Source organism: Mytilus californianus, unplaced genomic scaffold (genome assembly GCF_021869535.1).
Source record: "Mytilus californianus isolate M0D057914Y unplaced genomic scaffold, xbMytCali1.0.p SCAF_15, whole genome shotgun sequence".
Lineage (NCBI taxonomy): Eukaryota > Metazoa > Mollusca > Bivalvia > Mytilida > Mytilidae > Mytilus > Mytilus californianus.
The window spans coordinates 9,921,211-9,939,653 of record NW_026262637.1 but is presented as its reverse complement, the minus strand read 5'-3'; the positions used below and the strand labels follow the sequence as shown (position 1 = coordinate 9,939,653).

General features: G+C 31.6%; 1 long non-coding RNA gene across 5 annotated transcripts; it reads right to left on the bottom strand.

The window, feature by feature from the left end:
* Positions 1-5,750: 5,750 nt before the first annotated feature.
* On the bottom strand, positions 5,751-17,993 carry LOC127725361 (uncharacterized). Of its 5 annotated transcripts, none has more exons than XR_007992956.1 (2): positions 17,889-17,993; positions 5,751-6,295 (listed from the first exon to the last, which is right to left on the bottom strand). It is a non-coding gene; the product is annotated as an uncharacterized LOC127725361 (long non-coding RNA). The 5 variants fall into 5 exon arrangements; XR_007992954.1 differs by lacking the exon at positions 17,889-17,993 and adding an exon at positions 12,089-12,170; XR_007992955.1 differs by lacking the exon at positions 17,889-17,993 and adding an exon at positions 11,573-11,667.
* Between the last annotated feature and the right edge of the window lie 450 nt (positions 17,994-18,443).

Here is an 18,443-nt window from a genome sequence, read left to right as displayed (position 1 = left end):
TTTGGTTAAAGTATTTAAATTTGCAAAAAAGTAATGGTCACATAATTTTGAAATGTAGTACACATGTTAATTCTGATGTTCCCTTTATGAATTTTATGCTAATTAATAGTTATGGTCTGGATTCAATAGTTTACTGAACATGAAAATGTTATCCTGTCAAACCGGCACATTCTCAGAGTTTTTGGTTAAGGTACATGTAGTTTACCAGGAAGTTGTGATCACATCAACTTGAAATTTAGTTCACTTGCTATTTATGATGTTAACTTTTCAAATTTTATTCAAAACAACAGTTTGGATCCAGATTTAAAAGTTCACTGAACATATAAATGTGATATTACTGGCTGGGCGTTGTAAGTGAGTGAAACATAGGCAAATTCTTGTTGAGTTGTATTTCTGTTAGGTTTTTATCTTATTTGCACTCTTATATTTGAAATTTATGTTATCCTCTAGGTATTTTTTTAATGAAAAAGTGAATTGTTTGCATAATTAATCTCTTGCCAAGACAAATATCATCCTTTTGGAAATGTGAATACAGACATATACAAAGTATCAAACTGTATTTTATGAGATTGCTTAAATAAGCCCCATAAAGCAGCATTATTTTCATTGGTTGAAATTATCTGCATTAACGCGTATTTGTTAAATGATTAAGGAGACTTGTTTGATAGATGTATGTCTCAAATTATTTATCAACTTACTGTGTTGAGGTTTTTTTTTGTCTCAATTGTAATATATTATGTCTTTATGTCTATTGTTTTTTTTATATATTTACTTGTATATTAAATTAAAATGTTGACTCAAAAGGTATTTGTATTATAAGTTACTTAATTTACTTAATCTAGTAAAGGTGTTATTTCAAAAATACCAGGGATATGCAAGAAAAAAGTGCCTGTTAAGTGTGTTCAGACACATTCAAGTTTAAGGTTTATATTTATGATTTTTGATTTGTATATGCTGAATAATTAAATATATAGATAGAAACTTAGATAAGCCAAAAAGATCAGCAAGACAAGATCTACAATTAAGACAGTTTGGAGGAAATCGATGACTCTGACGACTCCTTATTGGAGTTATTGCCCTTTAGTGAGGATTTTTACCATTTTTTTGCGTATTGCCTTTTATGATAAAAATTATAATAGATAATTAGACACATTAAATCACAAAAATGATCAGCAAGGCAGGATCTACTAACAACTCAAATTTTGCCGATATAATTAGTTGACTGGAGTGATTGCCAAAAAATGGGGATATATATTAGTAACTCCAAACTCTCTTTTGTGTTTTGAGCAAGAACTATAGAAGATAGAAACTCAAATGACTTAATGATCTGTAATACAAGATCAACAAAACAGAGATTTTCGTCATGAATTCTATTCTCGTCTACAATGTTGGAGAGTGTCCTTTGTTAAATATGCACATAGATCATTGAGCAAAACGTGATCTTTAGAGCCTCTAGTTATATCTCGAGCAGAGAGCTACAACATAATGTACAGAAGCTGAAAAGAAAATTTTTACTTTTGCGGTATGGCTTCTCATTGGCAATCATAACAAATCTCCTCATTCAATCAGAAACAGGAGAAGTACTTATAACTGTATTATGACTGTATGCTATATAGATAATAAGACCACACGGGATTTTCTGGCTGCTTTGAAGACCCAAGTAGTTGCCTTGGGCTGTTTTTTGCTCTTTGTTTGAATTGCTGTCTATTTGACGCATTCTGTGTTTTTATGCTCTATTCTATATAATGCTTTCGACTTTTCAAAAGGGTCCCAAAAGGATGGTTTTATCATATGTACACCTTTCAAAAGAAGTTTCCTACCGAATGTTGGTGGTTCTCGATGGATACTCAGGTTTGCTGAACCAATAAAAACTGACCGCCATGAAATAGCACAATAGTGTTGAAAGTGGCTTAAACACCAACCAATCAATCAAAAGAAGTTTAAAAGTTTGAAAGTGTTCAATTTCGAACATGCATCGAGGGCTTCATATTTGGTTGTCAAGAGAAGAGATCTTTTGGCAAGTTTTGAAATTCATTTAATGAAAGCATACTTTTATTTGCAAAATAAGAGGGGAAAAAATATTGAATTATTGTTTCACTCAACGTGTATCATGGATTTCAGAACTAATTATACATGTTATAGCAGGTAAGCGTACAAGATATTTTCAGCAAAATAAACTAAACTAAAATCTGATCACAAATTCCATTCTTTTCTGAATTGTCTGTTTATTCTAGTATCGAATCTATTTGTTAACCAGTCAACTTGATTCAAAGAGTCATTTTAAAAGTTATCAATGAATCCAACATCGATTACTTGATCACGGTTTCTCCAGCGCCCACCATGTTCCCTTCTCACATTGTCCTGCGGTTTGTCGAATTTATCTCTCCTGCCTCTGCAAATATCAATGTCACATCCTTTACATCTCACAACATTCTCAAATCCGAATGTTTTCTGTCTACATTCTAGAGGTATAAATTGTCGTGTACATCCGACGTTACAGAGCGTTGTTTTGTTGCTAGGTAACACAGCTAAAACCTTTTTTGCAGGCATGGGGAAATGCAAATTTGTAATTGTATTTTTCCAAGTAATTGCATGTAATGTGTAATGCAGCAATTTTTGCATTACATGTTATTGTAATTTAATGCATTACTTCAGCAAAAAATAGTGTAATTTCATGCATTACATTGCATTACATGGCATTACCTTTTTCACACATTATATATCTTTAACATATTGTTGGAGATTTAACTAAAGCAGAATTTAAGATTTCTTGATTAACTAAGAACATTAACTGGATCCTCATTTCAGACAGGCACATAAAGAATGTGGCGATGTTGGACATTTTTGTGCGATCTATCCGTCCCTAACTGTAAAATCAGTTGGATAAGCTAGGCTCTATTTGTCAGTTCGTCAGTTCGTACAATAAAAAAAAAAGTCTAACAAACAAAAACAAAAAAACAAAAAAAAACAAAACGGGACCGATCTTATATTCCTCGCAGTTACTAATATATATGTGGTCTAGAGCGCTGGACATGAGGCTAAGCGATTGGTGCTGTAGTGTATCAAAGGTGTGAGTTCGAATCCCGTTGAGGGACAAAAATTTGTCAGCATAAAAGTCTAATTCTAACACTGTTGGGTGTAATTTTCAGACTTATATAAATATTTGTATTAACCCTGCGTCTCAAACACACTGAGATCCAGTGGGCATATATATTGTATGGTTGTCACTTGCTTAGACTTGTTTGTATGATATACTTATTTCTAGTGACTGTATAATGAATTGAATCATTATCCCATACGGTATATAAAAATTGTTGAGTTAGATTGCTGACAAATAACAAATACATTGTGTATTAAATAATAATATAACATCTTCACACGCTTAAAACACATGTCTTATGTCTATCTCTGGATTCGCCTTGCGTGACAAGGTAACACTACGACTATTGAAGTTATATTTTAATATAGCGGATGTGGTCGTGTGGTCTAGAGCGCTGGACATGAGGCTAAGCGATTGGTGCTGTAGTGTATCAAAGGTGTGAGTTCGAATCCCGTTGAGGGACAAAAATTTGTCAGCATAAAAGTCTAATTCTAACACTGTTGGGTGTAATTTTCAGACTTATATAAATATTTGTATTAACCCTGCGTCTCAAACACACTGAGATCCAGTGGGCATATATATTGTATGGTTGTCACTTGCTTAGACTTGTTTGTATGATATACTTATTTCTAGTGACTGTATAATGAATTGAATCATTATCCCATACGGTATATAAAAATTGTTGAGTTAGATTGCTGACAAATAACAAATACATTGTGTATTAAATAATAATATAACATCTTCACACGCTTAAAACACATGTCTTATGTCTATCTCTGGATTCGCCTTGCGTGACAAGGTAACACTACGACTATTGAAGTTATATTTTAATATAGCGGATGTGGTCGTGTGGTCTAGAGCGCTGGACATGAGGCTAAGCGATTGGTGCTGTAGTGTATCAAAGGTGTGAGTTCGAATCCCGTTGAGGGACAAAAATTTGTCAGCATAAAAGTCTAATTCTAACACTGTTGGGTGTAATTTTCAGACTTATATATATATATATATATATATATAATTCGTCTAAATAACAGCCCAACAATGTTAGATCTGTAAATTTGCGGAAGCAAATTTTTTGTTCTTCCATGGCCGGGATTCGAACTCGTGCTACTCAGATATCGTGGCACCAAATCGCCTTGCACTATGCCCGACGCGCTAGATATATATATATACATATATAAATAAAGGTATATATATATTCCTAGTTTTAAGCTAAATTCATATAATATGTTTAATAATGAAACCAAGTTTTGCTTGACTAAAATTCTATTAATTACATATCATACAAATTAGTGATAACACGTCATAAACAGTCTGATCAGAAAAGCACCTAGAAAAATGCAACACTTTAATATGAATTAAGGTCCAAAAATGTTCACACCTGTATAGCCATACGTATTTGGTTATCTCTAAACACAAATGCAAAATCAATGTAAGTTCAGAAGAAGACAATATTCAAAGAGTGTTAAATTGATTACTTTTCAGAATATTTTATTCATCACTACGTTTACATTCATCGTATATCTATTTTTATTGGCTCTAACACAACATCACCGTGAAACTAGGATGTGACATTTTGTTTGTAATACGATTGCTGCAGATCCCATCAAACCCAAAAGCAAATATTTGTGTCTGTGAAAGAATTTGGTAAAGGTTTTAAATAATTTATGGTTACTAAATCGCTAATGCAATTATTTACCAGTTTTACAAAATTATGTCCCTAGAAATATCACAAACGTCACTAAGTGAAATAGCGGGGACGTATACACCTCGTTCATTCTTTGTCCTATACTTGCAAGATTTTACTGAAGACCATTTACAGCGTATCTATATGTCTAAGTGATTGTCCAGTCGATAACACCGAAGTACAATTTATAGCAATGATTTGAAATTGGTAATCCGAATAAAAAGATATGTAAGTATTTGTCAATGAGCCAGCAACCCGACAACACAAACAAACATTCAGAACAATGTGTTCAGCGATAGACCAGTGTCTATACGATATTCCAAGCTTTAAACCATTAGAGTCTAGCAAGTTTTGACAGAATTTTACAGAGACTATAACAGATCCACCCCACCTACTTCGCCAGTGTCCATAGATAGTTCAAAATCGCTAGACGTTCAGATATATGACATGACAACTACTGTCGAGGTTCTGCTTTGGACAGACACATACAAATCTGGTGTGGTTTAATATACTCACACATTTACTGTTTAAATCTTGATAGTGGGACTATAACATAATTTAAGATCCAATAGGAATATTTAGACTCTGTGGAATAGTTGTCTGATTGGCAATCATTCCACCTTTCCTAATTTGTATATTCAATATCAAAAACTAACAAAAATAAAACATAACTTATAATGATCGTACATGAATGATAGATAAAAGGAAATCGAAACAAGTGATAATAAACGATACAGCATTAAAGAATGCTCGTAGTTATTATCAAAACTCAAAAAATTGATATCCGAAAAACTATCGGAACATCTGAGAGATGTAATTTGTTTTATTTTTTTAATCCAAAGAGCCATAAAAGGGCCTTATTTTGCCTCCTCTCTCCAAGAGAAGTTTAAAAGTCTGAGAGTTCTCAATATCGATAATATTTCGCAGGGTTGATATTCGGTTGTCAATAAAAAAAAATCTTCGATATATATTTGATAAAAACATTATTTTATTTGCAAAAATATAAAACAAATAATATTATTATAATATTGACATATTTATCACTTATATAACGTGGATTTCATGACTAATTATAACACAATAGCTGACAACGTATTTTCCAAAACTAAATTCCGATTACAAATTCCATTCATTTCTGAATTGTCTGTTTATTCTAGTATCGAATCTATTTCTTGACCAATCACCTTGATTTAACCTTTGTTCTTGATTTAAAAAGTCATTTTGAATGTTATCAATGAATCCAACATCGATTCCTTGATCACGGTTTCTCCAGCGCCCACCATTTTCCCTTCTTTCGTTATCCTGCCATCTGTTGAAATTATCTCCCTTGCCTCTGCAAATATCAATGTCGCATCCTTTACATCTCACACCATTCTCAAATCCAAATGTTTCCTGTCTACATTCTAGAGATATAAATTGTCTTGTACATCCGACGTTACAGAGTGGAGTTTTGATGCTAGGTAACACAACTGAAACTTTTTTCGTCTTCTTGTGGTAGCCATAGCTGCGACCTGAAAAATAGTTCAAAAATTTAGTTTGACTCCTTTTTTATTTAGATGAAGCATACACAAAGTCAATTTAAAATGTCAATATTTTCTTCGTTTATTCCTGGTTATAATATTCATTGTATTCCATTAATTATTGTTTTTAGGCTTAATCTCTTTTGCAGTTTACTGTCATTATTTCAAGGGAGACGACTCGTTTAATACGGAAGTACGCTGATATATTCGGGATTTAATTGACCGAAAAAAAAGAAAACAATATTAAGTGTGTAACGTTGTCATTTTACCAAGTTGAACATGTGTGCTACAGAAAACAAACCCTGGTACGCTCAATCTCTGTAAGTTGATTTTCGTTATGCTGAATAGATTAAAAATATAATTTAAGAAATAATTTTAACTTTAATTTGATTTTCCATCAAACTAGTCTAGTCTATAGCCTTCTTAAAGCAATGAAGAGTGAAAGAAATAAACAGAAGAAATGAAAGAAGTAATGTCATAAGACGTATATTTGTTATTCTCTTAACATTTTACATAACTTGAGTGGAATAAATTGAAATTAAGAGAACGACAGAATAGAGAATAGACTTCATTCTCGTGTAGACCAATGTGTGTAGATTTGATAATGAATGATAACAACATACCAAAGCTATCTTTTATAAGGTTGATGGTTTCCTTATTGGAACTATCTATTTAACGATTGGCTATAACAAATGATGTGTATAGATTGTTTAGGTCAGTACAATGACCATGACGTTATGACCTGACGTACGCATATAGTCATTTATTATGTCTATTTACATAGAAAACTGCAAACATGAATGCATCTGTCATGTTTTGTGAATCACGTGATGGTCATTTGACGAAGGTTGTAAATGAATATGTCCAAAGTGACGTGTTTTATAATCTCTTTTTTGTCAATGAATGTGCAATCGAAATATTTTGAATTTGCTATTGTTGTGAATATTAATTTAGTGTTTATTCATCTGATTTAATTTACAAAAACTTTTAGACATGCATTTCCATTCTCCATTTTATTTCTACCTATGAATCACTATACATTTAAAATTTTAGAATTTGAAAACTTATGTGAATTTTGTCATAGTACAATTCTATCTTACACAGCTGCCTGACCACGATATATAGTCAATATTCTTATTCGTTGTAACAGACCCTCACAGACACAAGATCAACTATGATCTTACCAATCATCCTCTTAGTTTCATAAAAGACGAAAGATACTAAACGTATACTTTCATATTTCCTGCACATTAATACTACCTTGCTCTGTCAACGAACAGAACATATAATTACTTAATAGGGTCTCTTTTTGACTTTGAAACAAATATGAAAAACACATAATCTTTATTTACAGAGAACAACCTGATTACTTACCACTTATACTGATCAGGTTTTCAGAACAAAGACTCATTATATTTAAATAAACAGATATATAAATATTATACATTAAATATCGTTTATTTATTTACCCATGAAAATATCAAAACATTTTTTCTTTAAAATTTACAATAGTATTTCACATTTGTATTGCATCTGGTAAAGTGTTCCAATATTTGAAAGCCAGTCTACATAAATGACTTTTTAAACAGATGTATTTGATATTCAGTTTAGTTGATGTACGCATGTAGCAGTTTTCCATTAGCTGAAAGTAAATAATAGTTTTGATTATCATATAAAATAATTTATTTTGTTGTAAAAAGTTAGGAGCCATATCAAAACAGCCCTCTGATATTAAGTTCCTTTGTAACATTTACCAAATTTAGACTGTCGATAAACTTAACAGATGTCATTGTGTCAGCTTGCACTATTACTCTTGTAGATTTCTAAAACATTAAAAAATAATCAGAGAATATAGGCATTGAAAATATTGCGTAAAATGTATCAGTAGAAAAGTTCGTATTCGATGTTACAACTTTATTCAAATGATATGATATATTACATCTTATTTATTTGTGTATTCCAATTAAAGGCATTATCAATATATAAAACAAGAGTGTATACAGCTGGGGTTTACGCCTTTATATCGATAAGTTTGAAGGAGGATCAAATTATTTCCACCTTTAGTTCAATGCAATATCGTTACAAATGAAGGGCGGATTTTTTATTCCCTATATTTGATCGCCAAAGTTTAATACTTACACATACTAGAAGCACCCTTCAGTGTTCCTTTGGAAATTTTTAAGGATAATCATCGCTATTAAAGAGAGTAATACCTTCGCCCTAATATTCTCATTTTATTTACTTCCTTGTTAGTTTAATGAATATCCTTTGAATATTATACAAATTAAAGCATCTTTACATAATTATCATCTCGGTGCAATACCCCATTTAAAAGATGATAGGTTTCTGAAGGGACTTAACTCGGTATCCTGTAACAGGGAACCCATTCCAGTTTGCACTATTACAAAGAGTCGTTCATATGATTAGATTATGTCGGGACCATATATCTCGGAACGCTTCGAAAATGTTCGATCGTTTATAACGGTAATTAATTTCGTCTTTGATACGATCCTTGTTATGCACAGATTACTACGTGATATTGTGTCCAGCAACAATTGACAGTAAAAAGGGATTCAAAGTTCATGTTATTTTCAGTACATCAGTTTTTAATGATATCGATCTCTTTTTTAAGGTTAAAATTTCATATATGTACACCACTGCATTTATCATACAAGGTAGATTCATCTGCATGCAAATATATCAATGATTTAATTATATTCTTAAAGTGGTTAATCATTAATATGCATAATATGAATGAAAACAGAAACCCAATAATAGAATCGTGTTGTACATGTATGCTGGTTTTTTAGTATTTTATCAGACATAACGTTAAATTCAATGACCTTGACTCCCTTTCTTCTCGATTTCAACCAATCTAGTGTACAGTTCGAACCTTTATAAAACTAGTATTGAAAATGTCTCAACAAAATTAAAGGATATACTAGATCAAAATGTTATTCAATCTAAATATATTCATATTAATATATTCGATAAAGTTTAGTAATTAAGTAGTACAGTGGTACACGAATGATAAGGCTTGAAATCTGACAGCAAATTATAAAGAATATAAAAATAAGGAGATACGGTATGATTGCTAGTGAAACAACTGTCAGCCAGTGACTAAAGGATGGGGATGTGATAAAAGTCCTCGTCAAGACAAAATGTGAAACAATTAAAAGAAAGGCTTGATTAATCATTACAACAACAAACGTAAAACAAATATTAAGGCAGACAGCAACCAAAGAACGAATAACGGGATTCTGACTTCGGACAGGCACTGTGTGACATTAAGAATGTGGCGGTGTTGAACATGTTTGTGCGATCAATCCTTCCCTAACCTGGTAAAGTGGCGTAACAACACACCATCAAAACAAACTACAAAATCAGTTGGATAAGGCTTGACTCGTCAGGTCGTCAGTACGTACATTAAAAAAAACCTAAAAAATAGATAACAAATACACGGGACCGATCTTATATTTCTCGCAGTTACTGATACATGTATATATATATATCAATATTCAAAGATTGAAGTGTTAAATTGATTACCTTTCAGAATAGTTTATTCATCAATACGTTTACATTCATCCTATATCTATTTTTATTGGCTCTTAAACAACATCACCGTCAAACTAAGATGTAATATCTTGTTTGTAATACGATTGCTACAAATCCCATCAAACCCAAAAGCAAATCTTTGTATCTGTGAAAGAATTTTATAAATGTTTTTAATAATTTATGGTTACTAAACCGCTAATGCAATCATTTACCAGTGTTACAAAATTATGTCCCTAGAAATATCCCAAACGTCACTATGTGAAATAGCGGGGACGTATACACCTCGTTCATTCTTTGTCCTATACTTGCAAGATTTTACTGAAGACCATTTACAGCGTATCTATATGTCTAAGTAATTGTCCAGTTGATAACACCGAAGTACAATTTATAGCAATGACTTGAAATTGGTACTCCGAATAAAAAGATATGTAAGTATTTGCCAACGAGACAGCAACCCGACAACACAAACAAACATTCAGAACAATGTGTTCAGCGAAAGACCAGTGTCTATACGATATTCCAAGCTCTAAACCATTAGAAATCTAACAAGTTTTGACAGAATTTTACAGAGACTATAACAGATCCACCCTACCTACTTCGCCAGTGTCCATAGATAGTTCAAAATCGCTAGACGTTCAGATATATGACATGACAACTACTGTCGAGGTTCTGGCTTTGGACAGACACATACAAATCTGATGTGGTTTAATATACTCACACATTTACTGTTTAAATCTTGATAGTGGGACTATAACATAATTTAAGATCCAATAGGAATATTTAGACTCTGTGGAAAAGTTGTCTCATTGGCAATCATTCCACCTTTCCTGATTTGTATATTCAATATCATAAACTAACAAAAATAAAACATTACTTATAATGATCGTACATGAATGATAGATAAAAAGAAATCGCAACAAGTGATAATAAACGATACATCATTAAAGAATGCTCGCAGTTATTATCAAAACTCTAAAAACTGATATCCGAAAAAAATATCGGAATATATGAGAGATGTAATTTGTTTTATTTTTTTAATCCAAAGAGCCATAAAAGGGCCTTATTTTGCCTCTTCTCTACAAGAGAAGTTTAAAAGCCTGAGAGTTCTCAATATCGATAATATTTCGCAGGGTTGATATTCGGTTGTCAATAAAAAAAAATTTCGATATATATTTGATAAAAACATTATTTTATTTGCAAAAATATAAAACAAATACTATTATTACAATATTGACATATTTATCACTTATATAACGTGGATTTCATGACTAATTATAACACAATAGCTGACAACGTATTTTCCCAAACTAAATTCCGATCACAAATTCCATTCATTTCTGAATTGTCTGTTTATTCTAGTATCGAATCTATTTCTTGACCAATCACCTTGATTTAACCTTTGTTCTTGATTTAAAAAGTCATTTTGAATGTTATCAATGAATCCAACATCGATTCCTTGATCACGGTTTCTCCAGTGCCCACCATTTTCCCTTCTTTCGTTATCCTGCCATCTGTTGAAATTATCTCCCCTACCTCTGCAAATATCAATGTCGCATCCTTTACATCTCACACCATTCTCAAATCCGAATGTTTCCTGTCTACATTCTAGAGGTATAAATTGTCTTGTACATCCGACGTTACAGATTGGAGTTTTGATGCTAGGTAACACAACTGGAACCTTTTTCGTCTTCTTGTGGTAGCCATAGCTGCGACCTAAAAAATAGTTCAAAATTAAGTTTGACTCCTTTTTTATTTAGATGAAGCATACACAAAGTCAATTTAAAATGTCATTATTTTCTTCGTTTATTTCTGGTTATAATATTCATTGTATTCCATTAACTATTGTTTTCAGGCTTAATCTCTTTTACAGTTTACTGTCATTATTTCAAGGGAGACTACTCGTTTAATACGGAAGTACGCTGATAAATGTAATTGACCGAAAAAAAAGAAAACAAAATTAAGTGTATAACGTTGTAATTCTACGAATGTGTGTGCTACAGAAAAGAAACCCCTGATACGCTTAATTCTAAAAGTTGATTTTCGTTATGCTGAATTAATAGATTAAACATATAATTTAAGAAATAATTTTAACTTTAATTTGATTTGCCATCAAACTAGCCTAGTCTATAACCATCTTAAAGCAACGAAGAGTGAAAGAAATAAACAGAAGAAATGAAAGAAGTAAAGTCATAAGACGTATATTTGTTATTCTCTTAACATTTTACATACCTTGAGTGGAATAAATTGAAATTAAGAGAACGACAGAATAGATAATAGACTTCATACTCGTGTAGACTAATGTGTGTAGATTTGATGAATGATAACAACATACCAAAGCTATCTTTTATAAGGTTGATGGTTTCCTTATTGGAACTATCTATTAAACGATTGGCTATAACAAATGATGTGTATAGATTGTTTAGGTCAGTACAATGACCATGACGTTATGACCTGACGTACGCATATAGTCATTTATTATGTCTATTTACATAGAAAACTGCAATCATGAATGCATCTGTCTTGTTTTGTGAATCACGTGATGGTCATTTGACGAAGGTTGTAAATGAATATGTCCAAAGTGACTTGTTTTATAATCTCTTTTTTATCAATGAATGTGCAATCGAAATATTTTGAATTTGCTATTGTTGTGAATATTAATTTAGTGTTTATTCATCTGATTGAATTTACAAAAACATTTAGACATGCATTTCCATTCTCCATTTTATTTCTACCTATGAATCACTATGCATTTAAAATTTCAGAATTTGAAAAGTTATGTGCATTTTGTCTTAGTACAATTCTATCTTACACAGCTGCCTGGCCACACTATATAGTTAATATTCTTATTCGTTGTAACAGACCCTCACAGACACAAGATCAACTATGATCTTACCAATCATCCTCTTCGTTTTATAAAAGACGAAAGATACTAAACGTATACTTTCTTATTACCTGCTCATTAATACTACCTTGCTCTGTCAACGAACAGAACATATAATTACTTAATAGGGTCTCTTTTTGACTTTGAAACAAATATGAAAAAAACATAATCTTTATTTACAGAGGACAATCTGATTACTTACCACTTATACTGATCAGGCTCTCGGATGATATGTTACAAAGACCCATTATATCTAAATAAACAGATATATAAATATCATACATTAAATATCGTTTATTTATTTATTTGCTTTTTCCCCATGAAAATACCAAAACATTTTTTCTTTAAAATTTACAATAGTATTTCACATTTGTATTGCATCTGGTAAAGTGTTCCAATATTTGAAAGCCAGTATACATAAATGACTTCTTAAACAGATGTGTTTATATTCAGTTTGATTGATGTACACATGTAGCAGTTTTCCATTAGCTGAAAGTAAATAATAGTTTTGATTATCATGTAAAATAATTTATTTTGTTGTAAAAAGTTAGGAGCCATATCAAAACAGCCCTCTGATATTAATTTCCTTTGTAACATTTAACAAATTTAGACTGTCAATAAACTAAACAGATGTCATTGTGTCAGCATGCACTATTACTCTTGTAGATTTCTTAAACATTAAAAAATAATCAGAGAATATAGACATTGAAATAAATTATGCGTAAAATGTATCAGTAAAAAAGTACGTATCCTATGTTACAACTTTATTCAAATGATATGATATATTATAAAATTGAGAATGGAAATGGGGAATGTGTCAAAGAGACAACAACCCGACCATAGAGCAGACAACATCTTATTTAATTGTGTATTCCAATTAAAGGCATTATCAATATATAAAACAAGAATTTATACAGCTGGGGTTCACGCCTTTATATCGATGAGTTTGAAGGAGGATCAAATTATTTCCACCATTAGTTCAATGCAATATCGTTACAAATGAAGGGCGGATTTTTTATTCCCTATATTTGATCGCCAAATTTTAATACTTTCACATGCTAGAAGCACCCTTCAGTGTTCCTTTGAAAATTTTTAAGGATAATCATCGCTATTAAAGAGAGTAATACCTTCGCCCTAATATTCTCATTGTATTCACTTCCTTGTTAGTTTAATGAATATCCTTTGAATTTTATACAAATTAAAGCATCTTTACATAATTATTGTCTCGGTGCAATACCCCATTTGAAAGATGATAGGTTTCTGAAGGGACTTAACTCGGTATCCTGTAACAAGGAACCCATTCCAGTTAGCACTATTATAAAGAGTCGTTCATATGATTAGATTATGTCGGGACCATATATCTCGGAACGCTTCGAAAATGTTCGATCGTTTATAACGGTAATTATTTTTGTCTTTGATACGATCCTTGTTATGCACAGATTACTTTGTGATATTGTGTCCAGCAACAATTGACAGTAAAAAGGGATTCAAATTTCATGTTATTATCAGTACATCAGTTTTTAATGATATCGATCTCTTTTTTAAGGTTAAAATTTCATATATGTACACCACTGCATTTATTATACAAGGTAGATTCATCTGCATGCAAATATATCAATGACTTAATTATATTCCTAGAGTGGTAAATCATTTTAAATATGCATAACATGAATGAAAACAGAAACCCAATAATAGAATCGTGTTGTACACGTATGCTGGTTTTTTAGTATTTTATCAGACATAATGTTAAATTCATTGACCTTGACTCCCTTTCTTCTCGACTTCAACCAATCTAGTGTACAGTTCGAACCTTTATAAAACTAGTATTGAAAATGTCGCAACAAAATTAAAGGATATACTAGATCAAAATGTTATTCAATCTAAATATATTCATATTAATATATTCGATAAAGTTGAGTAACTAAGTAGTACAGTGGTACACGAATGTTAAGGCTTGAAACCTGACAGCAAGTTATTGAGAATATAAAAATAAGGAGATATGGTATGATTGCTAGTGAAACAACTATCAACCAGTAACTACAGGATGGGGATGTGATAAAAGGCCTCGTCAAGACAAAATGTGAAACAATTAAAAGAAAGGCTTGATTAATCATAAAAACAACGTAAAACAAATATTAAGGCAGACAGCAACCAACGAACGAATAACGGGATTCTGACTTCGGACAGGCACTGTGTGACATTAAGAATGTGGCGATGTTGAACATGTTTGTGCGATCAATCCTTCCCTAACCTGGTAAAGTGGCGTAACAACACACCATTAAAACAAACTATAAAATCAGTTGGAAAAGGATTGACTCGTCAGTTCGTCAGTACGTACATTAAAAAAAACTAACAAAAAGACAAAAAAATAAACGGGACCGATCTTATATTTCTCGCAGTTACTGATATATATATATCTAATTTAAAGCTAATTTTAACTAATAATCAAATCAAGTTCTGCTGGACTAAAATTTCGATCAGTACATATCCAAGGATATAGTACGTGTCAGAACGTCATAAACAGTCTGATCAGAAAAGCATGGCATCGAACAATGCCATACTATAACATATAAGTATTGACCGAATTAAGGTCCAAAAATGTTCACCACTGTATAGCCATACGAATTAAGTTATATTTAAAATAAATGCAAATCCAATGTTAGTACTGACGAAGACAATATTCAAAGATTACAGTGTTACATTGATAACCTTTCAGAATATTTTATTCATCAATACGTTTACATTGATCGTATCTATATTTACTGGCCCTAAAAACAAAATCACCGTCAAATTAGGATGTGATATATCCTTTGTAATAAGATTGCTACAGGTACTGCCGAACTTCAAAAGCAAATCTTTGAATCTGTGAAAGAATTTAGTAAAGGTTTTAAGTAATTTTGTTAACTAAATCCCTAACGCAACGTTTTACCAGTTATACAAAATTAGGTCCATTGAAATATCCAAAACGTTACTATGCGAAAGAGCGGAAGTGTATATACGTCGTTCATTCTTTGCCTGTCCTATGCTTGTAAGATATTACTGAAGATCAATTACAGCGTATACATTTGGCCAAGGGTAAGAAACCATGACTTTTTCTACCTGACCTAATTAAATGATGAATCATAAACTGAAAATTGGGACAAAATAGTTACTTACCGAGGTCATGTCTCGTTCTTATATATCTTGTTTCCCTTTTCAATAATCTTGTGTCTGTTCAGAATGTCAAAGTATATATGCTATATTTCGACAATTTCTTTTGGTCTTTTCGTTGGTTTTCTTGTTGTCATTGCGTTGTCTTTTTTATTGCACCTACGAGTTTTTATCATCCAGTTCATAACCTCGAAATACAATTCATAGCAATTATTTGAAATTTGGAATCTAAATAAACAGATCTTAAGTATTTGTTAATGAGACAGCAACCCGACAACACAAATGATAAACATTCAGAACAACGTTTTCAACAATAGACCAATGTCTAAATTATTACGAGCCTAACAAGTTTTGACAGATCGTAACAGAGACTATAACAGATCCTTCTTCTTCACCAGTTTCTATACATAGTTATACAAATCCCAGTACGTTCAGATATATGACATGACAACCACTGACGATTTCCCTGGCTAAGGACAGACACATATAAATGTGGTGAGATTCATTACTCACACATTTCGACTTTTAAATCTCGATAAGGGGGCTATAACATAATTTTCAGAATCGTAAAGAATAGTTGGGCTCTGGGGAATAGTTGTCTTATTGGCAAACATTCCACATCTCCAAATTTTTATAGTCAATCCCAACACCTAACAAAAATACAGAACATAACTGTATAAATTGAGCGTACATGAATTAACAAAAACACGAAAAAAGCAATAAAAAACTATACAGCATTAGAGAATGTTCGCAGTTATTATCAACACTCTTAATACTGATATCAGTCAGACTATGGGAACATATGAGAGATGTTATGTTTTTATTTTCTAATTTAAGGGCCCAAAAAAGTGACCTTTGTACAATCCTATATAAACCCCTCGAAGTATTCTTGATATTGAGAACTCTTAGACTTTCAAACTTCTCTTGAAAGGAGGAGGCATACAGAGACCTGTAAAATCTTGAAATATTTTTTATAAAAACATAATTTTATTTGCAAAAATATAAAAAAATAACACTGACATATTGTTTCACTCATGTAACGTGGATTTCATGACTAATTATAACATGATAGCTTACAACATATTTTTACAAAACTAAAATCCGATCACAAATTCCATTCATTTCTGAATTGTCTGTTTATTCTAGTATCGAATCTATTTCGTGACCAGTCACCTTGATTTAACCTTTGTCCTTGATTTAAAAAGTCATTTTGAATGTTATCGATGAATCCAACATCGATTCCTTGATCACGGTTTCTCCAGCGCCCACCGTCTTCCCTTCTAACATTGTCCTGCCATCTGTTGAAATTATCTCCCCTGCCTCTGCAAATATCAATGTCGCACCCCTTACATCTCACACCATTCTCAAATCCGAATGATTCCTGTCTACATTCTAGAGGTATAAATTGTCTTGTGCATCCAACGTTACAAGGAGGAGTTTTGTTTCTAGGTAACACAGTTGAAATCTTTTTCGTCTTCTTGTGGTAACCATAGATGCGACCTAAAAAAGAGTTCAACAAATAGTTTGACACTTTCGTATTTAGATAAAGCATACATAAAGTATATTTTAAAATATGTTTATTTCCCTCATTTAGTGATGGTTATAATTGTCATCCCTTTCCATTATTTATTATTGATGTTCATGCTTAAACTCTTTTGCAGTTTACTGCCATTATTTCAGGTACAAAAGTATCCTGATAAATTTGTTATTTGAATAACAAAAAACGAAAACAATATTAAGTATGTAACGTTGTATTTTTATCAATTTGTAAAATACAGACTATAATAGAAAAAAAAACCTGACACGCTCAATTCTTAAAATTTATTTGCCCAATGTTGAATAAATAATTTTAAATCTAATTTGATTTACTGGCAAAATATTCTAACATCTTAAAGCACCGAAGAGGGAAAGAAATAAACAGTATAAATATAAGTATTAATGTTATAAGACGTGTCTTTGTCGTTAATTCTCTTTACTTAATCTGTGCATTTTACATACCTTGAGTGCAATAAAAGGAAATTAAGAGAACGACAGAATAGAGAATAGACTTCATACTCGTGTAGACCAATGTGTGTAGATTTGATGAATGATAACAATTAACCAAAGCTTTCTTTTTATATGGTTGAGCATTTCCTTATTGGCATCATCTGCTAAACGATTGGTTATAACAAACGATGGTTATAGATTGTTTAGGTCAGTTACAATGACCATGACCTTATGACCTGACGTAAACATGGTCATCTATTATGTCTATTTACACATAAAACTGCAAACATGAATGAATCTGTCATGTTTTGTGAATCATGTGATGGTCATTAGGCGATATTTCCCGATTGACGTGTTTTATAGTTTCTTCTTGTTGATTCGTCTGATTAAATATTAAACTTGCAAAATTATATAGCTCTTGCGTTTATATCGTTTAATATTTTATATTAAAATTTTTCAACCCAAGTATATTTCTCTTACAATAGTTTTGAATATCAATTCTTGGTGTACGCCGGATGTAAATATACGAAACAAAATCAATAGTTGCATAGTAAAATTATATTTTCG